Source organism: Polistes fuscatus, unplaced genomic scaffold, assembly GCF_010416935.1.
Source record: "Polistes fuscatus isolate 324 unplaced genomic scaffold, CU_Pfus_HIC Scaffold2, whole genome shotgun sequence".
NCBI lineage: Eukaryota > Metazoa > Arthropoda > Insecta > Hymenoptera > Vespidae > Polistes > Polistes fuscatus.
The window spans coordinates 15,427,523-15,451,403 of NW_025113096.1; the positions used below are offsets into that span (position 1 = coordinate 15,427,523).

At 31.5% G+C, this 23,881-nt stretch overlaps 1 protein-coding gene and 1 non-coding gene across 5 annotated transcripts in view; one reads left to right on the plus strand and one right to left on the minus strand.

Moving 5' to 3' along the window:
* The window catches only part of LOC122516896 (acetylcholine receptor subunit alpha-like), a 91,710-nt gene that overhangs the window by 41,757 nt on the left and 26,072 nt on the right, over positions 1–23,881 (minus strand). The gene's annotated exons all lie outside the window — the stretch shown is intronic.
* On the plus strand, positions 4,785–4,858 carry Trnan-guu. The gene has a single exon. It is a non-coding gene; the product is annotated as a tRNA-Asn (tRNA).

The window sequence follows — 23,881 nt, forward strand, 5'->3', positions numbered from 1 at the left end:
GTGGTATGTCTTAATATTTTATTTAGAAAAGAACTAGCAACGCGGAATTATCTTTTAATTAATGACGAAGTTCCGACGAAAGCAAGGATTTCCGGTTGGAGATTTATAATACATAAAAAAGGGAAAAAAATAAGTTGGAAAAAATGTAAAATAAAAATGAAAAAAAAGAGAAAGAAGAAAAATTGAAAGGATGTGCCCTTTCTAAGATTTACGTAAAAAAAAAGGAGGGACATTAAGACCTCCTATGCTTCTCCCTTAACGAGGCCTCGGACGAATACTATCGTTGTGTATTCAATTAATTAATCCCCGTGAGCTTGCTTGAGATTTACGTTGTTAGAAATAAGGGTAGTACACTGTGTAGTAACACACTGGACGATAAGTCGAGGTGGACGAGCGAGATAGGATGAAAAATATTTAAAACTTCAAAAAAAAAAACGAATTTTGCATACAACACAACCAAGATTTTTCATATTCTGCGAAACAAATTGTACCTAGATTTCTAGAAATAATTATGAAAAGAATAACATCTGTAACAACAAACCATTTCAATTATACAAATTAATATCATGTTTCATGATATCTTTAAAAAGATAACAATGATACACGAAACTTCGTGTTCTTCGTTATAAATTTAAATATAAGAAATAAAAGTAAAAGTAATTATTTTTTAACATTTTTAAACAAAAATTATTATTTGAAGAATAATTTGTAATAATGTGAATTGACTGATTATATATATATATATATAAGATAAAAGTAACTAGACCTATATGCTATATGCAATGAACATAATTACTCGTTTAATCTAATTATAAAAATTGAAACAAAAAATGACGTAATTTTATTTTATATATTATAAATATAATATATAAGCTGCCTAAAATATTATTTTAAAAATTATTTTATCTTATTTTAATATTACATATATATATATAAAATAAATAAAAATAATAAATAAATAACGACACGAAAAAATATGAAAGAGAAAAAGGAGAAATAGAGTAAAATAAGTACCAAGGAAATTTGGACTATAAAAGCAAAAAAAGAAATCAATGAACATAAAAAGTCAACAATGACGATAATGATTAGAAGAAAAAAGAAGAGGAAGAAGAAGAAGTATTATACAAACGAGATAGGTTGAAAGCACGCGTCTCTCGATCGTTAAAGGTAGACATTAAGGAAAGTATTTCTTAATTAGTAGCTCGGTCTGAAACGAGGGTCAGGAGCCGTCCAGCCTTTTAAAGAGAGTTGGAGGTATAACTATCGTTGGCGCTCCCTTAAACACCTAAGCCGAGCCCTAACGCACGAGTTTCTCGTAGATCATGATTTGTCTCAAGTGCCTGAAACTTTTCCGTGTCAACGTTTTCCTGGGCAGCCAATAAAACGTCCAAGTAAGCTTGATTCAAGATTAATCTGGTCAAATATAAGCCGCCATGATGTTTACCGCCAAAAATATTTCAAACTTTTTTCATTCTTATTTGTACTAATAATTACATTGGCACTGGACTAATTGTTTAAGATACAAAAATGTCAATGAATTTTTTAATATTTTATCATTTATTTTATATTGCTTTATTTTTGTTTTGTTTATTATTATTCTATCATTTTTTATGATTTCGAGTCACTTTACTACTACTAATACCTAACCTCTACTTCTCACACCTAACCTACATTTTCAAATAGGTCGTGTCATTTATTTTGTATTATAATTATCTTTTTATTAGAAAATATAAATCGATATATAATACTTTGTTTTAATTTTCATTTTTTTTTTATCTAGTCCATTATACTAATTAACGGCGCATTTATTTTATAGTAGATAATAATGATAATATCGATATTATTTGTTCTTATAAATAAAAAGAAAAAGATTAAAAAGAGAGAGGAAGATAAGAAAAAAATATTGATACTTATATAAATTTGTTACCGATAATAGTAAACGTCTCTTATGTCGTATACAAATAAAATAGAAAATACTTAAAAAGTATCACCGCTATCTTACCGTCAATAAATAATTCAGACGTTTATAGATATAAACATATAAAATGCTTATATATATATAAGATATTGAAAAATGTTGATTACACATCAACTAAATATAATAGATAAAATTATTGAACGTAGGATACGTATATGTATAAAAAAAAAAGGACAAGGGCATGAAATTAAAAAAAAGGAAAAATTGATCTCAAGTTTTACGTTTGTTCTTTTCTACTTGTTGAAAAACGAACGTTCCGCTTTATGGCCGAAATTTCATCTCTTTGTGCTTGGACAGAAACCTTCGGTGAACATTTTTTTACTTTCCAACGGGTGTCGTCTATCGTAAAGATGACTTTATGGTTTGTCACGCGAAAGCACACACTTAAAAATCTACCGCGATAGTATTCTTCTATTCGTGAATAGGGAAACAAAAAGATAAATAAATTGTTGGAAATAAAAAAAGAAATAATAAAAATATGCAAAGCATTAATTTGTAAAAAAATAAACCTTTTTCCGAATCACTTTTTCTTTTTTGACCAAACCAATATGTTGTATAAAACAGGAAAATGTAATGTTTGTAGGTACATATGTGTGTATGTGTGTGTGTGTGCGCGCGCGCGCGCGCGTGTGTGTGTGTATATATCTGAGAGAACCAATCTTGTAAAAATTCAACGAATTAACGAGTAAATATTTCTCGAATAACGTAACAAATAAATACGTCAAATTTTTTTATCGAACCGACAACAATTGCAATAATATTAATGAAATGACAGCAAACATGACCAACCGAAAATACAATTTATTTTTGTTATTTATTCGGATCAGAATGGATACGAATTTTTTGAAACGAATTCGTTTAAAGTTTGTTAAAAAATATTTTTAATATTTTTCTATGTAAATTTAAATAAAACGGATTTTATTTTTTTTTTATAATTTCCATTACGCATAAAAACATTATTTCTTAATATTTCTATATAACATAAAGAAAAATATCGTAAAAAATGTTATTCAATAATACAAATAAATATATTCATTATCAAAAACAATATTATTGAATATTTTGAAAAGATTTTGTTATTATAATAAAAAAAAAAGAAAAGACGAGAAGTTGATAAAAACAATTTTTGAAAAATTCTAACATCCAAGCTCTTGGAAGCTTTTATTTTATAGGGTGAATATTTCAAATATCCAATACAAAATTCTTCGACTACCTGACAAAAGGTAGCACCTAAACCTGGATTTCTTTCGGACGAATGATTGAAGTTAAGGATAAGGTTCTGCTGACATAGTGATGAAAAGCGTTCGATCGGAAATTGGCATGTTTGTCGAAGTTTCGCGAGTTTGATCGTGACTCACGTATGTACACAGGTAGTCAGAACATGTGGTATTGTTATGTGTCCTGCAAATGTCGCGATATTCCAATAAGTCCACTTACAAAAACGTTATCGATCTTGTCATCGTAAATACGTATACGTATACGTATATATATAAGTATATAATAGATAGTATATATTTCGTATTTCTTTTTAAAATCGAATACAAGAATTTTTCCTTTCCTTTTATTATTATCTTTTTTCCTTATCTACTTATTGCTATTATCTTTTATTTTTTCATTTCTTATACTTCTGTTTTGTCAGTAGATAAAAAAAAGAAAATTAGATATAATATCAAAAAAGTTTGAAAAAACGCAAACGAAGAAAATAGAATTAATGTTTTCGTACCCTATCGTATTTTTCCAAATGCTATCACTCGTTTCTTTTCAAACGTGCTCTCAACACGTGAGAAATTTAACAATGTGAATATATTTCTAGTATTTTAAATTCACGACGACGGTTCGATGCACCGGTATTATTAATCCGCGAGCATTCTTGCGACGTAAATTATTCTGCAGATATCGATTAACCATCCCCCCGACTTCTATGGAATATCATGTGATGAACGATTATATCGTAATATGAAATAGATTGATAAATTAGATATTACATATACATATGTATTTATACAGGATATTCTTCTTAACTTTAAAATTAATATTTCTTATTAATCCATAAAAGCAAATATTATAAGAAGAAAAATTATTTCTCAAAGTTATTTTTTTTTTCTTCGTATAACTTTCACATGACATTATAAGTAAAAAAGAAATTAAAATATTCATAAGTTATGCAATTGATCCAAATAATATTCTATTTATATACATTCGTGTACACTTGAAACGATCGTGAAAAAGTTCAAATCGTATACGGTCGTTCGTTTCCATCTTTATTGCGACAACGGAAACGAAAAATAATGAAAACCAAACGTGAAAAGTGCAAAGCGAGAAATAAGATGCCAAAAACAGTTGGAAAACTGCTGCATCCTCCATTTTTCCTTTACTTATCTCCTCCTACGATTCAAAAGAATGATTCCCTCAAACTGACCAGCGTGTGACTAATAGTAAATGAGTGAGTAAGCAAGTTCAGTTCAAAAGAAAGAAAATGATAAAAGAAATAGGGAAATATATAGGAAAGAACAATAAATTATTTACTGTAAGTATTATAATATAATAAACGAAAATAAAATCGGTATCAAATTGATAATATATCTTAAATCTACTTATCTACTAATCTATATATATATATAAATAAATAATAAAAATTACAATTTGATTTAATGACGTTATTTATAAATAATTTTTATTTACCAATCATAATGATACCATAAATGTATAATCTTGTATACTATGTAACGTCGAATGTCTTGAAGTTAAAATAAAGTATTCTTGAAGTAACAGAACCAATGTACAATTTAAGAAAGAAATCTCAACCGCCTCCGTGGCGCAAACGGCTAGCGCGTTCGGCTGTTAACCGAAAGGTTGGTGGTTCGAGCCCACCCGGGGGCGAATTTTTTTTTTTTTCTTAGAAAATAAAAAATATCACATATACGTACAAACCGTTGTTGTTGTTTGAATTTTACATATACATATCTTCTCTTTTTTTATTTTTTCCATATTTATTTTTCATACGCAAATTTCAAACGTTTATACATATTATTCGTTGTGAATCCTTGACGTATTTTTTTCCAAAAGTAAGTAAATACAATTTTCGCATGCCCGTATTGTTATGAACGATCATCTATCTATTTTATTTGCAAATAAAATATATTTTATTCCATTTATACGTCACATATTTAAATTTCCAGCATTTTCTGATAACACCGAATAAACACACATTCGAACGAATGAATACCTTCTCTTCTTAGCCACTAGGTTCTTTTACTAATGGCATAATCAGTAATGCTATTCGACCTTCAATTTTAAAGGATATACAGTCTATCTCTTCTTCAGAAAATATAGAGATTCGGAGCACCACATTTTACAAGTGGGCCTCATGAAATATTAATACTGCAGAAGCGTGAGTAATCTTTATGGGCCACATCTATATCGCATTTAAGCTTGGCACGTGCTGCGTTACTTTATATGCCTCTCTCTCGCTTTCCACTATCTCCTCTCCCTATCTCTATCTCTCTGTCTCTTTTACTCTCTCTTTCTCTTTCTACTACTCTACCAACTATCCATGTTTCTGTCGATTAGATCGTACAACTTACGAAGCTACCACCGATACACTTGATTCTAGTTCCCAGAATCACCGATAGATGTTGTAAACTTCTCGGAAGTAAAAGTATACTTTACTTACTATATAAAACTGTTCCGTGAGACTTCAATTCGTCACATAGTAGGGAGAATTACCCGAAATATAGCAAATGATGATCGTGGAATATGATCTTAATGATTAATTCCGCTTCTGATTTTTACAAAGTTAGCAACGACGTAAAAATCAGAATTTTCTGATGCTATATTATGATGAGAACAATAATTAATTATATACATTATAAAAAAATTAATACATCAATATAATAATAGAACTTAATTACTCATTACAGTTACATATTTCTGAAATCATTAATAACCCTTAAATAAATCTTGAATATAATATATTTGTTAAAAAGTAAAAATTCTTTATTGTTAAAAAACTAAATTGACATATTTAATCTTAGAACTTTCTTTTAATATCAACAATGTATTTATAATACATATTTATTATATTAAATCCTTATGGGAGAGAAGGGAGGAAGTTACACACAACTCAACACAGCTCAGATAGAAAAAGAGAAAATATATAAGATTCCCATTCATTATTATATAAGCAACAAACTTATTATCTAGATAAGACTCTCTCTGTGACATACGCCGTATGCTGAAACTTTGCTATTATCGCGCCGTGCTCATTCTCATTGAATATATATTTCGTCGTATCATAAGTTACACGCATAAAATATACAGAGTGCTTGAAAACAGAATTTAGAAAACGAAGAAACAAAGAAAGTACTTTATTATCCCTTTCGCTATCACGGACGACTATAGTCGCTCTTCATAAATGCGACCGTTCATGATCTAACTCCAGCACACCGTGCACACTTTTGGCGCGGCGGCCCGTTCAGCGGAAGTACCGCGGCGGATAACCCGCTCGTAGCGAAAGGGTTAATATAAAAAGAAACATTCCGCCTAAGTAATTAAAAGATACATTTTTTTTTTAATAATTACCGAGATAGTTCTAAATGTAACCAACCCACTTTATCTTGTTTTGAACATCCCTATGACATGTAAATTGAGATACCATTGATAACGAAATTTTTAACAAGTTTCATTAGATTTCATTTACACGCATAATTACAGAAAGCAATAACAATTTCTAAATGTTCAAGGATTATAAAGATAAAAAGAACTATTAAATAAAAATATTACTGTATATCGGTGAATTAACTAAAATTAAGTACGAAATATATAAACGATTAACGGGGGAAGCTTCTAATCGAAGAAGAAAAAAAGAAACAAAAACTACTATTTACTAAAGTATAAATATTAGGAAACACCGATTAAACGAATAGTTAGAATTAGAAGATTTTTCAAAAATATGAATTATCCATCAAATACAATCTCGCTTTTTTATATTTTTATCTCATCAAATGTAATTTTCTCTAATATTCATTCCATCACGAAGAAGACTAAAAATAATGAGAGAGAGAGAGAGAGAGAGTTGCATTATACCTGTATGTTACTTAGTTTGGCGATAGCTTCATTTTAGTCAGATAATCTTCTAGTGTATAGAATGTATGTATATACGTGCATATGTGTGTGTGTGTATGTGTGTGTAAGAGAGAGAAGAGAGCAAGTCGTTCGCGTTATAGTTGCATAGTACAAAGAGACCTTTAATGAGTTTTGCTTAATCCATTAACGAGCTTGAGAGTATGTATCCATGTATTTCATGTAGGAATTTCACGTGCTACTACCGATTCTTACATTCTGTCAAGTGCACAAACGCTGATAAAGCCTAATTTTCTTGAATACACACACACACACACACACCACAAACTTGTTGGATATTTCATCTCCTATCTTTTCTTTTCAATATAACGTAAAAAATAAAAATTATATACTATTCGATTAAATTAAACGCAGAGAATCTGGAACGAAAATCTATACGTAATTTGCTTGTGTATCGACAAGTGACAAATCTACGGTAATGACAAAATGGCTGAGCGGTACGATTGTCGATCGAGGGGAACGTAAGATTATTTTAAAATATGATTGTATTTCATACTTTAAAAATGTTGTTCAAGTCCAAGGAAAATGAAAAAGTTAGTTTGAAGTGTGTATATATTTTGTTAGCGAATTGTGCCTATACATTATATCTTTTTAAACTTAAAATATCTTTTTTCGAAAAATAAAAAAAATAAAATAAGAATACATAAAGAAAAACAAAATTAAAAATAAAAAAAGAAAAGAGAAGAAACGTATATACACCTACATATATATATATGTCCCTTTGATCAAGAATAAAATCCAGTCTTGTTTGAAGTTACCCCTATAAAAGAGAACGAAGAAAGAGAAACGTAAAATAAGAAAAAAAAAACGAATGAAGAAAAGATAAAAAAAAAGAAAAAAAGGAACAGAAGGAATTCCAGCGTTGGTATGGAGTCCGCGAGCTTTTCCCTTTTTTCCTCTTTTTCCTTCAGATTTCAGAAGGAAACTCGTTATCCTTTTGCAATGCTTATCCTTGTTACCTTTCAATTTACCCCATTCTTGTAGCTTTGTATTTTTCGTGGTCGGTTTGACCATTATCATATTTTACGCTAGTCAAATATTGTTCGAATTCTATGTAAATCTTTTTCCTTTTTTTTTACAATAATATCTTTGATTTTTTTTTATTTATTATCATTTATTTACTTTCTCTTTTTTGTACTCTGGGTTGGTGTACCGCTGCTTCTGTTGCTGCTACTGCTGTTGTACTCTCATTCCTATCCTTTGGCCTGCTTTCTTCTAAAAGCTCGCACAATACCAACTCGAAAAATTTCAACAAATTCCAATCTCGATGAAACCGAGTACTTGCTTGCTTGCTTGCTTATTCTCTTTCTCTCTCTCTCTACTCACCACTTTCTAGATTTTTTTTTATTTATCTATCTATCTGTCTATCTCTATTTCTTTCTTTCATTCCTTGTCTCTTACCTTTTTCGTTTTCCCTTTCTATTCATCTCAAAAGAAAGAAATTCGGAGAAAACAATTTCTTTAGTCCATCGTAATCGTGCTTCCGCATTTCCACAGTTAAAGCTCCTTCCTTCCTCCCTCCCTCTACCATCCTCTCTATTTTCTCATCACGTTCGGCCACTTCATGCTTACAATCGTTAGAGTGCCTCTCTAAATCTTCTCGACCAAGCTAATCTGCACTCTACTCCCCAAAGGCATCGGCCGCCTATCGAAAAGGCTGGTTCGATGAACAAACGAGATAACGAGACGTGGATAGAAAGGGGTACAAGGGGAGGGGAACAAGAAAGAGAAAGGGAAAGAAAGAAAGAGTAGAAGGGAAAGAGAGAGAGAGAGAGCATCGCTTTATTATCTCGATATTCCTAGTTCGATCATCCTTCACGATTAATTATTATCGGATTCCTTCGCGCAATGTCCCCTTTTTCAAACCCTATAATGATTACGATAAGTTAATACACCGTCAAAGTGATACGAGACAACGGCTATATGAATTCGATAGGGAATCTTAAATACGTCAATTGCATTTTTGAAATGTAATCAATAAAAATTGAAGAAGAAAAGAGAGAGAGAGATTAAAAAAAGTATAATTCAATTTGTGTGTTGGAAAATCTTCCTAAATGATCAAAGATCACGACTTTGTACTATTCATAATATAATCCAAATTTACTTTTCCTGCCTGAAAAAAAATATAATATTAAATGTAAAATTCGCGCTTATATTTGGCAAATATTAATCCTTGGAAAATGAACTAACAATTCATTTCTTTTTTATTTTGGAAAAGATTAAATTAAAATTATATCAAAATTCTCGGGCGTTAATTATTTATATGATGTTGTAAAAGGTTATCGACTCTGTGTAACTTCGTTTTTTTTTTCTTTTTGCCTAAATAAAAAAATAATATACATATTAATAATATAAAATTAATAATACGACTACGCTATATTACTCAATATAACTTTGTCAAACTATTTAGCAAATATTAACTTTTCGAATATGTGATAACAAAGTTAAAACCATAACCGTTAGCTAACTAAATGAAAAAGTTACGACTTTAAAAATACACATAAACGAGAGAGAGAGAGAGAGAGAAGGAATATGTAACTTTTAAAATTACACGATATTGTATATAAGGGTTAATCATTTTTCTACTATTTATTCTAGCACTCGCAAAATACTGAAAACGAAATAGACGGAAATTGAGTCAAACATGTCGAACACGTGAATCTATCATTTTCTTTTATTTATTTATTTTCCTCCTCCCCATCTCTCTCTCACCCTAGCCCTCTATTTCTCTTTTCCTCATTCGCTCGTGAAATATCAGACATCGATTTAATATAATAGCATCCAGAAGGACTGTAACGTTAAGGTTCGTAATTCAAGACACGATTCAAGTTCCACCCACAGGACTCCTTTGGAAGAATGGCAAACGGTAACACCTCTCGTGTGGAGTCAGCATTATTGTTGGTCACCGTAAATACACAGATGAACGTTCCTGTAAAGTTGGAAGAGTGGACACGTAACGACCTTTTCGAAGTAACTCTACCAACGTCTAACCAACGACCTGGTTTCTTTTTCTATATTTTTTACAAACACTTGTCTAAAGTACGATGAAACATTTCGATGATACCTCGAGAAGTAATTAAGGGTAAGAAAAGGGTATACGGTAGAGTGAGGATTCTTAAATAACTTATTTTATCGTCTATTGTAAAAAAGTAAAGAATTAACTTCCGACGTGTTTTTATAAAAAGAAAAAAAAACACGAGAAGTTTCGTATCAATCTTGGAAAATGAAAAGAAAAAGAAAACAGAAAATAAAATCTATCTATTCGCCACGAAATAAATAATATGTGTTGCAGTATTATCAATCCTAACAAAATTAAAAAAAAATAAAAAACATAATATATAATTAACGACATTATTTCATTTCATACGCGTGTACCGATTACACACAATATTATATTATATTATAAAATATTATATATCGAATACAAATATTAGTATTATGAATCTTAAACGAAATTAAAACATTAATTGAACGCGTGCCGATGTTGAATCACAAAAAAAGAAAAAGAAGAAAAAAGAAAATGATTCGAGTACTTAGCTAGATAGGTGAACGTTGAAATACACGAAGGAAGGGATTTTAAAAAGATCGCAGGATTCATCGAATTCTCCAAAGGGATACTCTTCCAGAAGTAACATGCCCAACAAATTGAGTTCAGATTCTGTTTCTTTTCTTTTCTTTTCTTTTCACACACAGATGGGCAAGCAACGCACTCACTCACGCACGCACGCATACATGCACTATCGTCTCTCTCTCTCTCTCTCTTTCTCTCTCTTGGAATTTCTTTTAGGCCCTTTCCATTTCGATGGATTTTTCCCACGGGTCAACGAAAAAAGGTTTCGAACTCGATATTCCTCAGGAGGAACTTCTAACCACACTTCGAATGACCACCACCACCTTTCGACAGCCACAAGAAGGGAAAACCTGAATTCGAACTCTCTGATCGAACCCTGAGGTCCTTTCGCTTATACTTCACAACGCCTTTGGCCAATCTACTCTTCTTTTCACCCTACTATTCGTTCTTCTTTTACTTTATTTTATTTTATTTTATTTTATTGTATTTTCTTTTTATTTTCTTTTTATTTCTTATTTTCGTATATTTCGACCGATACAAAATTCTACGATGTTAAATCGTTGAAAATTACGTTATACAAAAGGATTTTACGTAATTTTATTTGCTTTTTTGTTCGCATGATTGTATCGGCATATTTTATGCGTTAAAATAAAAAAAAAAAACAAGAATGTTATGTATATAAACGCGAACTTTTTATATCTTTTTTTTTTTCATTAAATTTTGAGATTAAAAAAAAGGAAAGAGATGTATAGGAAATAAAAAAAGTTTGCATGTATATTTATAAGATTAAAACGTACATTAACTTTTAGCGAGCAACAAGTTCGTAGGAAAACTCCTATCCGTGAATTCTGACATTAAACGAACGATACTAATAGCATTCCCGGTATAACTTGTCGTTTAATGATTCAAGTTATCCGGCTTGAAATGTCTCATACAAGAGCACTATATTCTTTGAAATGGCGTAGGTGAACGGAAGAATGAGAACGTTATGTAATCATAGGTGAAGTTTTTTTTATTTATTTTTTTTATTTTTAGAAATCTTTTCAATACTCTTCGATAGATATATTCATATTGTATTTCAAACGAAAAAAATTTTCCATTGGAAAATAATCTTATAAGCTGTCTGACATTAAATTAATGAAATAATTTCGATTTAGTTTAAAATCTTAATAAAATTCTAATTTTTAATTATTACAGATCTTGATGAATAATATTTTACAATAAGAATACCATCTAATGTAAGCAAAATTCTTTTGTAACGTTATATATTGGGAGCAAAGTTTTAATACGCTATAGTGTAGAAAAAAAATTGCTCAAATCCTCTTCTAACATAATTTTCATATTACACGATTTAAGAAAGAAAAAAAAAACGGAGCCCTTTCATATTATTGCACTCACAATACGTAACCTCTAAATGGAATGCATTTGTTAAATTAAAATTACTTCGGGATTTGCTTACTTGGCACAGATTTCATATAAAATAGTATAAATAAGCCATAATATAAAAGAGTTGCGCCTGCTAACTTAATCCTTAAAAGCTATCATCAACAAAAATCATGTTAATGCTATCGCGAAAATGAAATTGTATTATATTATATTATATTATATTATATTATATTATATTATATTATATTATATTAAATTATATTATATTTTACATCTTTTATACATTATTGAAATTAACAATACATTTAATTTAAAAAGTTTACGTTATTATTTATTATTAAATTAAAATGATGAATATGTATTATATCGTTTTGTTAAACATTTTTGTGATCGTGTGCTTTTATCGAGGTATTTGAAAACGAGAACGTTTCTTAAATACAAGCAATACTGATAAATTATTATCAATAACGATACTCTTAATATTTAATACTTTTGCAATGTTGAATAGCTTGATAAATCTATAAAAAGAATATAGGATAAGAAATAGTAGATATTTTTCGGAAGTAATTTAGAAAAACATTTTCGTGGTCGTGTGTTTTTATCGAGATGTTTGAAAACGAGAACATTTTCTTAAATACAAGCAATACTGCTAAATTATTATCAATAACGATACTCTTAATACTTAATACTTTAATACGTAACACTTAATACTTTTGCAATGTTGAATAGCTTGATAAATCTAAGATATAAAAAGAAAATAGGATAAGAAATGGTAGATATTTTTCGAGAGTAATTTAGAAAAACATTTTCGTGGTCGTGTGTTTTTATCTAGGTGTTGAAAATGAGAACGTTTTCTTAAGTACTAGCGATACCCATTGGTAGATAGGTAGAAGCATCCATGGACCCTTTATCGCAAACACGCAAATTACTCTCGTCAGAGAAAGCAAACAGGAGTTTCCCAGGCTCTCAAGGATAACAAAACGAACTTCTGACCACCTTAGAGAGATAGTTTGCTACGATATACGTTTTGTTTGATCGAATAGAAGGAAGATTCTCCACTACTTGGCTCATTATCGCTAACTCGAGTGAGATAATCCTATACCTTTATAATCGAGTATCCTACTCCCTTTCCCTTAGCACGATAGTAAGTAAGCAATAAAGGAGAAGGATTTTAGATATAATATGAAGAGAACACAAGAGGTAGTGGTCTTCTCTCTCTCTTTCTCTCTCTCTCTCTCAGCGTTATTGACATAATCGAAAGGGATCACGAATCGACGATACGCGCACGCGCAAATTTACTTGAAATCCCCTGAGTTCTCGGAACTCCTTTTGGGATCCTACGAAAATTTATCGGTGTTCGTACTATTAAAATATGTATATGTATAAGAAACCACACACACACACGCATATATATATATCTTATTATTATTTGATACGTGCCGTCAGTTAAATTCATTCTAACACGCACTGTGTGTAATATCGATTAATTTATATTATATATACATACGTAATTGAATTTGTTCAAATACTAAAAGACACATACATACGCATGTGTTTATATATATATGATTATTATTATTGTTATATATATTTAAATATATACCCCATGTATAAATTTACTTTAGATTATAATAAAGTTTACGTTAAATTGTTCCCTGTTTGATATTTAATATATGACACTTAGATATGTACACGTAGGAAAATGGTTTATCCATTCATTCATCCGGTCAGTATTATTTTAACAAACGAGGGTATACATATATTGACCGTGCAAATACTACCGAAGAACCGACCGAAATGGATCGTTTTAATCGTACAAGCGTATCTCATCGGGCTTCACCAATTGGAGAGTTTCAACGCGTGTTTGCTAAGGATTATGAAGAATATTAGAAAGAGAAAAGAACATTTTGATAATATAAACAATTAAATTGATAATATAACAAATGGGAAGATAATGATTTTCTAAATTAATATAATTGGCAAATAAAAAAACGAAAGAGACAATTCGTTTTAAATTAAAAAAAAAAAAAAAGAAGAAAAACCAATAAATAAGAAATATCGAAAGAGGAAAACGGAAAAAGGGTATATAACGAAGAATAATGATTTAAAGAATATAAGAAAGAAATAAATAAGATTTTATAGGAAAAACAATACGACGGAAAAGACAATTTTGTATTTATTTTAATTCTTTTTCTTTGTGTGTATAAAAATCCAGCGACGATGATTCTATTGAATTGAATGCACATCGGGGCATATGGGGATATGGGAGCAGGGGGGAGGGGGAGGGGATTGAAGAACGAAATGAAAAATTCGTTTTAAAAGAAAACGTAAAAAGGGCAGAAGCAAGAAGAAGAAAAAGAAAAATAAGAAGGAAGTGGAACTAAAAAGAGACGAGAGAAAGAATGAAACGGGGGGGAGGGGGAGAAAAACGCAGGGGGAGAAGAAAGAGAAAAAAGCAAAGTAAGAAAAGAAATTTTCTTCCTACTTTTTTTCTTCTTCCTTTTCCTTTCTTTTTCTTTCTTTCTCTCTTTTTCTCTCAGGAGACGTAGCTGGTTTTTCAAGAACCGACCTCGGATGTGCCTGGCAAGCGATTAATCCTGCTCTTTCAAAGTCGAGAAGGACTCTTCATACATGAAATTTGCGGACTAAAATGGGTTCGAGAAACAACGGAAAAGAAAGAAAAGTTTAACGCAAGATTTAATATATATACAAATTTTTTTCTTTGTTTTTTTTTTTTGTTTAAACCCCTAACAATATTCTCCTCAATGGTAGAGGAGGGATGCAAGGAGATGGGAGGTCAAGTGGCCCCTCGGTTAATTTTGACTATTAAAAAATAAAAAAGAAAAGAAAAAAGAAAGTTAAATTCACGATTAGATATACCCGTGAGGGGGAGGGGGTGGTCTGTCGCAGTATCGGCTGATCTTAACGGAAAAAAACAATTGTGTTTTTCTTCTTTAATTTCTTTCTTTCAATTTTCCCTCTCTCTCTCTCTTTCTCACTCTTTCTTTTTCAATTAACATTGCAAAGAAAAAGAAAGAAAAAGAAAAACAAGAGGAAGGAAGGAAGAAGGAATTATCGAACGTATTTGTCGTCGCTTGTGATCACATCCACGGGGGTAAGGGAGGAGGGATTATTATACTATCCACTTAATTTTTCTCTTGACTTTCCGAGAATAAAAAGAAAGAAAAAAACAAAGAAAGAAACAAAGAAAGAAATAAAGAAAAAATCGGTTTGAGAACCAACGTAGAAATCGAAATACAGCTCTTTGGTTGGTGATGGCTGTCATACGGGGATAAAAAATATACGTACGTTCACATCGCGTTAAGATAGTACTCTTTTAATTAAACGCTTCGGTTAAAACGTAGTTTTCACAACAATAACAACAACGACCAAACGAATGCTTGCTGACAACTGCAATGTCCACCTAGCAGCCACTACTGCTGTGTATGTCCTCTCGGTCGTTCTCCTCTCCTTTCATTTTACACTTTTTCTCTCACTCTCTATCTTTTTTTTGAACCTTTTATTTTCTTCATTACCACCGTAAAAAGATCTTCTCTCTACTATCTATCTATCTATCTATCTATCTATCTATCTATATCTATCTCTCTTTTTCATTGTCTCTGATTCCCTTCGTTCATCTAAATCCTCATGAAAATACCTTCGGGAATTCGAAAAAAAAAAAAAAGAGAGAGGACGCACGTTCGTCTTGTAATTTCATCCTCCCTCTTCGTCCCTCCTGCCCCTCCTCCTCCTCCTCCTCCTCTTCATCGTTCGCAAATAAAAATCCACCGACATTACAATTCTAATATTCTTTCTGTGATATTCAGAAAAAGAGAAAAAGCAAAAGAAAAAGAAATACAGGAGAGAAAAAGTGAGAACCGTGGAAAGATAAAAGACAGGGTCAGGTTTAAGAAGGGAGAGGGGGGCTCAATAATAATAATAATAATAATAATAATAATAATAATATATTAAAAGCGATCTTTATTATTGATTCAAACGGGAAAAGAATAAAAATAAAATAAAATAAAATAAAATAAAACAAAAGGATAAATAAATAACGATAAAAAGACTCAGATAGACTTAATATATTTTATCGATAATTGTTTGGACAAGTCAATGGTCTTTTAAACGACATCGATATACTTTTCTTCTTCGTTCTCATGAGAAAAAGGAACTTTGTTGTTCAACAGGAGATGCGTGTAACGTACCTAACATCCGTTTTTCTTTGAGGATATATAGGCTTGTCTTTCTCTTTAGTTCCCCACCTTTCTCTCTCACCCTCTCTCTGTCTTCCTTTTTACAACAGGCACGAGAGTTTAGTCTACCCAGGGACGTAATTTATATGGACGTTTCCCTCTTGCTTTATTTCTTTCTTCCTTTCTCTCTCTCTCTCTCACTTTCTCTCTGTATGTTTCTCTCTCACTGTTTCTCTCTTTGTTTCTTTTTCACACGACGCGGAAGAAAAGTCGATAACAAAAGAGGACAGGACGTATCGGCGAATAGTAGGAGGTGCGTCAGGTGCCGAAACTAACTGCCATTTGTTTTCACAATCGACAAATTATTTCCGTTTCGCGTTCGTCTATCAACCCCAACCCCCAAGCACGACGATCCGGTACACAACGTCCTCGTGAACAACTTTTCAAGCATTTCTATCTCTCTGAAAAAATAAATAAATACTCGAACACGAACATGAACGAACTAATTTACAAATCGGTACATGAATATCATATTTTTTTTGAATGATAATAACAGCATAGAGAAAAGAAAAAGATAGTAATTAGTAAAAGTAAAAATAAATATGTTATAAGTAATGATTTTATTGCATTGTTTCAATTTATTAGAACTAGAAATGAATTAAGTGACTCGATAATAAATTATTTGATAAAATCTGATTTTAATGTATTAAATAATTGTCCGTAAGAAGCAGGGCAAGATTCAAGATTATTTAAAAAAAAGTTACCATAATTCTCTCTCTCTCTCTCTCTCTCTCTCTCTCTCATTCCTGCATCCTAATATTTAACAATGTTTATATGTATCCGATGTGTATGATATAGAAATACTTTAAAAGTGTCAATAAGAAAGATGAAAGCGTTTGTATCTTCTTTCTCTCGAATTATTTAACGTCGAGTGAAAAGAAAAAGAGAGAGAGAAAGAGCGATGAAAGGCAAAAGAAAACTCATGTCAGTTATGCTGAAAGTTTTCGCGATAGATGGAAAAGTTTGTCTCCCTTCCCATCCCTTCCATGTCCTACCCTATCCCTCTTCTTCGTCCAACCAAAAACCCTCTTCTTCTTCTTCTTCTCCCATTTTTTCATATTTCTGTTCTTTCTCTTTTTTTTTATTATACCTTCCACCCCGGCTTCGCCGCAATTCACTTTCAGGTTTCCTGCAGCGTTGCGCGTCGTATGCGCTTGCTTTATCAAAATCCGTTTGAAATTAGTCGAGCGAAACTACGTGGTTGCTCGAGTCTCGTAAATGCGTTGCTAAGTGCGAGAACCGCACAGCCAAAGGTTCGTTTAACGTTCAACGACTTTTCTGTATTTCCGTTTCGTAGCGATAAAAAAAAGAAAAATAATAATATAAATAAAAGAAGAGGAAAGAGAGAGAAGAAGAATGAAATTAGGTAAGTTCAGGTAAATTCGAGTAAGTTCGGATAACTTCAGGTAAGTTTGCATAAGTTCGGATAGGTAAGGGTAACTTAGGATATCTTCGAATAAAAAAAACAAGAACATTAACACTAACAACATCTTTTGGACGTTTTACTTTAAAAGTTAGTATAACTCGACGTTAGAATTTTTATATCAAAAATTCAAATATGCCGTAGAATTTACGCGATAATATTTCTTTAGTTTATAGTATAAACATTCTATAAACTTATAGAGATTTATATAGTAAATAATATTTTTTATGAAGATTAAACGTTGCGCCTGGAGATAGGCAATACTTTATACTACGTCGTTAATATTGCTCGTGACCGCTGTCTATCGGTAAGAAACTTTTTCAAGCCTTGTACGATAGGTGGTAACACGTATTACAATCATGTACAACGTGTTGTCTATCATAAGGCACTTTTACAAATTTGTTCCCGTAAATTGAAGATTTATAAAGGATTATCTATATTCCTAGGATTAAAAATGATTAATCATGGGATAAAGCATAAACGTATTCAATTTTATTACAACGAACATTATTATAATAATTCTTCATAAATTCTATTTTTTCTCATTTACTTATATAGAACTATAAACAGATAAGTAGAAAAAAAAATGATAATTATTCATTTAAAATCTCGGTTTATATAAACTATACCGTTTTATAATAATGAAAACTGACGTATTTTATAGTACGTACGAAAGTCTCGTTCTAATTAAGAATCTATTTCTTTTTTTATTTTATTTTTTACAACACGCGTAGACGCGTAATAAACGAAATAAATATTCTTATAGGAAATGAAAAGAATATTACACCGAGCATAGTAGAATCATAAATCATCAACGACAAGAGGAGACTACTTTTTAAACTGTTCTCATGAATTTCTACGGTAAAAGTGTCAAGCGTTAAGTAAACGTCGATCATTTGTAAATCGTCGAATAATAAATCGTAGAAAAATATCGTAAGTATAAGAGAAATTATTAAAGGAGATGAAAGAAAATTAGGATAGTAAAAGACGAAGTGGTGAATGTGGGTTAATACGTTTCAAAGCTGGTTAGTTCTGTCGCCGTTAATGTTGGTTGTTCTAACGCGTGTAACACCGACTGGTCATTATGTGGCTTTGCCTGAGGGACTCCAACGAAATGGAGACCCTCAAACGGCTCGATTTTGCGGCAAAGATAAAGCTGTCTCCTGCTTCAAACTGGCCCAAACCTCGTATCTGTCATCTATCTATCTCTTAGTGTGTTTGTGTGTATGTATCTATGTGTGTATGCATATGTATGCATGTTTCTCTCCCTCTCTCTCTCTCGCTCTTGTTCATTCTGCCAGTTAAACTCGTTCAGTCTATCATCGTTAAGGAAAACTCATTCTAAGTAGACGGGAGAATTAAGTCAAGATGTTTCTTGCTTCATTAGATCAAACGAGAATTTCTTGCATCAGGAGATTTTCATAATCTATCACCAGAGGTGACCAATTTTATCCTATATGCTATATTGATTGTTTTGTCATAAAAATATATCGGAATTTATCTAATAAAACTTTGTCATATAACACATTCAAACGTGTATCTTGTGTACTAATAAGGTGACTATAGGAGAGAGAAGGATTTATTAAACCAACATGATATTTTATTAACATTTATTAATTCAAATATATTCCTAGATTTTTTTTTTTTATTAACTCCATACTTCTTTACAATTTGTCCGTAGACATTTGATAAATTTTTATATTAGTGAGTAAAGATAGCACGTGGACGGTTTCTCCAGTGAGATAGCGTCACTATTGTCATTTATTTCGGTTAGGTTTAATTTTTTACTAAGTCTCCTGGGTGGATTCTTAGATATTAAATTTTATTTGTCCTTTTTTTTTTAATTATAATGTAATTAGTGGGAAATCTGCATCTGCGTGTCTCCAATCAAGCGTTAATAATTTGATGTGTATTTAGACAAAATTAATGATAACGAATTTTCCATGTGGAAATCGGTTGTTTGATCTTTGTGAATTTTAAGTATAAAAATGTCAATTCACACAAGTACGTAGATCCCAAACCAGAATAGATATGTTCCCTACATTTAATGATATCTAAAAATCTTCAAACAAGTTTTCTGACTCGTAAGATTAAATCAATTTGCAGAGTTATCATTTCATTTTGTAACAGATTTGATTTTTGTTTTTTTTTTCCAGCATTAAATGTATAAGAAATCGTCTCCTGTTTCGACTATGATCGAGCAAAAAATTTAATTTCACGATGGACGCGTTGGCCATCCCTAATCTATGCAACGAGATATTCTCTTTAAGTGGGAAAGTAGAAGAGAGAGAGAGAGAGAGAGAGAGAGAGAGAGTGAGAGAGAGAGAGTGAGAAGAGATAGAGGGGACAAACGAGGCCTAGCATGCACGTACGATGGGTTCTTGAAAATCTTGATGATGCTCCAGCTCTCGAGATCAATCGAAATTCCTCATCGATCGGTTCACGTCCATATGTATGCGTGTGTATGTGTGTGTATTGTCGAGTTTCGGTAGGAGCTAGATAATTGACTTCGCGATTACGTGCCTCGAGACGATGACAGAGAAGTGGACTCCTACCAGTTATCTTCGAAGAACTCTCACTCGAATTTTGTATCTAACACCTACATGTTGTTCCAGTTAAGCAATCTCATACTCGAATGATTAGTATTGATCAGTTAAATATATTCATATTCTAAATGATCCTAATGTAAAATTCATTATTAAATCTTTGTTACGAAGTTAGCAAAGTTACCATATGTACATGTGTGAATATGTATGTGTTTATACACTTACATATCTATATTAGAAACGTATTTTCCTTACAATACATAGGTATATATATATATATATATATCATAGTATTCCGACGGGATTGCGAGAACATTCGAGTCTAAACCAATTTAGCCTGCAGGAATTTCTCTAACTCAACAAGGAAATTTCAATGTCGGGCAATACTACGATCGGCACTACTAGCAGGACTCAGTTTCTCATAAGAACGATATCGAACCTACTACACCTACCTAATACCAACGCCTTCTTTCATTAGACTTCATTAAAATCCCTTCGCTTTTCCCCGTCGTCGCGTAACTGTTGCCCGTGGACAGAATATTCTACGAACATGCAAAGTATCGTTGGGCTCGTTCAAACTCGAGAAGACGTTCCTTTAATCTCATCTTTAAAGGGAACATTTAAAGTTCAAGCATGGATCTACATTTTATTATTTTCTACCTTAGTTTTAATTGCAAACGACATGGAACGTGTCATACTTGTAAATTATATATATCCTGTTTAATTACCTCTTTCGTGAACAATATAAATCTTACGATGTAACTTTCAACGATCGTAGTATGTCACGTAAATAACATTTATTTGTTTCACAATAATATTATCTACGTTATGATTCATTATATTTTATTCTTCATCGATCATCTTTAAATGAACAATAGGAAAGAAATAAAAAATAGGATTAATAATATAATATAATATATAATAATAATAATAATATATATACATATTATAATTTTTTTCCATATTACTTTTTTTACCATATTTTATTTAACGAACTTAAAAACGAAATATAAAATAATCATCTTATAAACATTGCAAACAGCACGTAAATTATTTAGATAATTAATCAATAAATATATCGTACTGTAACAATAAACATAAATGTTATAAAACATAATATTAACAAGAGTAAACGAACATACATATAAAAATGAAACAATACACTAGATTTACAGACAACGCGCGCGCGCGATTATTATTTTACCTAAAACCTATTCCATTCTAACGAGTAACATATATCAAAATCCTATTTCTATTTATTTTCTACATTAAAATATTACATCGTATCGTTATATTAATCAAAGTTATTGCAAATTACTAAAAAGTAATAATCATATTTATTTACAATTTTCATAAATTTAATTAGCAAAATGATATTTGAAAATCCGTCGAATCAACGTACTCGATAAATCAATTGCCAAAGCTTATGATTGATGCTGCTTTAAAAAATATTTAACGAGAAACAAAATCGGTGTATAATAAATTTATATAGAATATTCTTGTACTACTCATCGATATTAAAATATCAACAGAAAAAACACAGAGAGTTGTAAGCGTTTTATACGAACCCCGTCAAAAATATGTGTGCATGTATATGGTAGATGATCGAGAGATAATGTACAGGGAAGAAAAAAAAAAGAATATAGAACCAAAAGCGATCGATGAAACTGTAAAAGAGAAGTGATCATCGAAAGAGGAGGCTCGTTAGTTTCCGCTTTGAAACGTTCGATGCATGTCGCTAAAATCACCAACCGTTGTTACATCCGCACACCGATTCCGAAATATTCCTGTTTCGGTTCTCTGCCCTTCAAAAAAAAAAAAACGATATATATATAGAGAGAAAGACAGAGTAAGAGAGAGAGAGAGGGGTGAAGGGATGGAGAGGAAAGGGGAAGGGGGAAGGGGGGAAGGAGGAAATATCGACTCGTATCCTTCTCGTCGTGAGTTTTTTTCTTTTTTTTTTCACGTTTACTTTTACTATACTATTTTCTTTTCCTTCTCTCTTTCTCTCTTTCTCTCTCTCTTTCTCTTTTTTCGTCATTTCTTTTGGTTTAACGTAAAAGCTTTGAAATCTTCGTTGCGTTTATAATCACAGGAAAAGCTTGAGATTTTCTTACGGCTAGCCAGTAAGTCCTCGATCTTTTAAATCGTCAAATGGCTGACCGGGTTTAAATCTCTTGGACTTTAAACGTCGAATCGATCTCTTAATCGTCCTTTCATCTCTCTCTCTCTCTCTCTCTCTCTCTCTTTCTCTTTCTCTCTTTTCATTCAGTTACACGAAATTCTCTGTACGTTTATATAGGAAAATTCGTATAATCTGGCGATTAATACGTGTGCGAATAATGAATCGGATATATATTTGAATGAAATAATATTATACGAAGTTATAATGAAATAATAATATAAGAGAGACAGGGAGAAAGAGATTTATTAACAAAACGGAATAATAATAATAACGTTTTTAATAAAAAAAAAAAAGAAAAAAAGAAATGATTATCGAAATGTAATATAATTCAGAACAATAAGCAATAAATAAATAAAACATAATAATAACAAAAAGAGAGAGAAAGAGAAAAGAAAGCGTATAAAAATATAACATAAGAGGTATTAACGTAAAAGTACCCGAATAAAATGACGATAAAATATTGATAACCTATATATAAAATATAAATCACGATAAATAATAAAGACATAATCGATTAGAGAAAAAAGAATAAAATGAAGAGACTTGAATGAAGTTTCAAAAAAAATGAAAAAGAAATATTAAAACATGAAAGTAAAAAGTAGACAAAGTAAAAAAAATTGACAAGAAAGATCGATAACTTATCGATAACTCGTCAATGACAATTAACCGATACGAAGTAGCACGTTTCCGGTAATTTTCGATAACCAAACTGGCCAGCCAAGCCTAGGATGCTCTATGTGTACGAATAGTTAATACGAAGGGTTACGATGTTGGAACTCGAGTTCGAGTTGGTAAAGAAGGAGACGGTGGATGGGTGGGTGGTGGGTGAAAAGAGGGTGAGAAGTGGGAGGAGTCAGTACTGCCTTGCCGCCGCTACTGCTGCTGCTTTGCTGATTCTGGTGCTGGTACTGGTACTGGTGCTGGTGTTGGTGCTGGTGCTGCTGTAAAAGCAACGACCGGAGCTGACCTGAATCCACGACTGGGGCGATGAAAAGGGAGCAACAAAAGCGACGAGCTGGACGAGGACGAGAGTGAAAATACGGAAAATAGGCCGTTGTCGGGCCACCCTGTATAACACTTTTACTACCACCACCACCACCATCACCGTCACCGATGCATCTATTACTACTACTACTACTACTACTACTACTGCTACTACTACTACTACCATCATCATCTTCTCTTCATTTCTCTTCTATGGTGGAAAACTTGTCGGACCTACCTGACGAGTTCCATTAAAGTTGAAACTGCAGTTACTCTAGTCTCTGCTTAAATTTACCAACCTTACGGCCTAACCAACGTAACATCCAAAACGCATAGAACATTTTCTACTGGATAGAGAAAAAGATTGATACAGAGAGAGAGAGAGAGAGAAAGAGAGAGAGGAATACTAA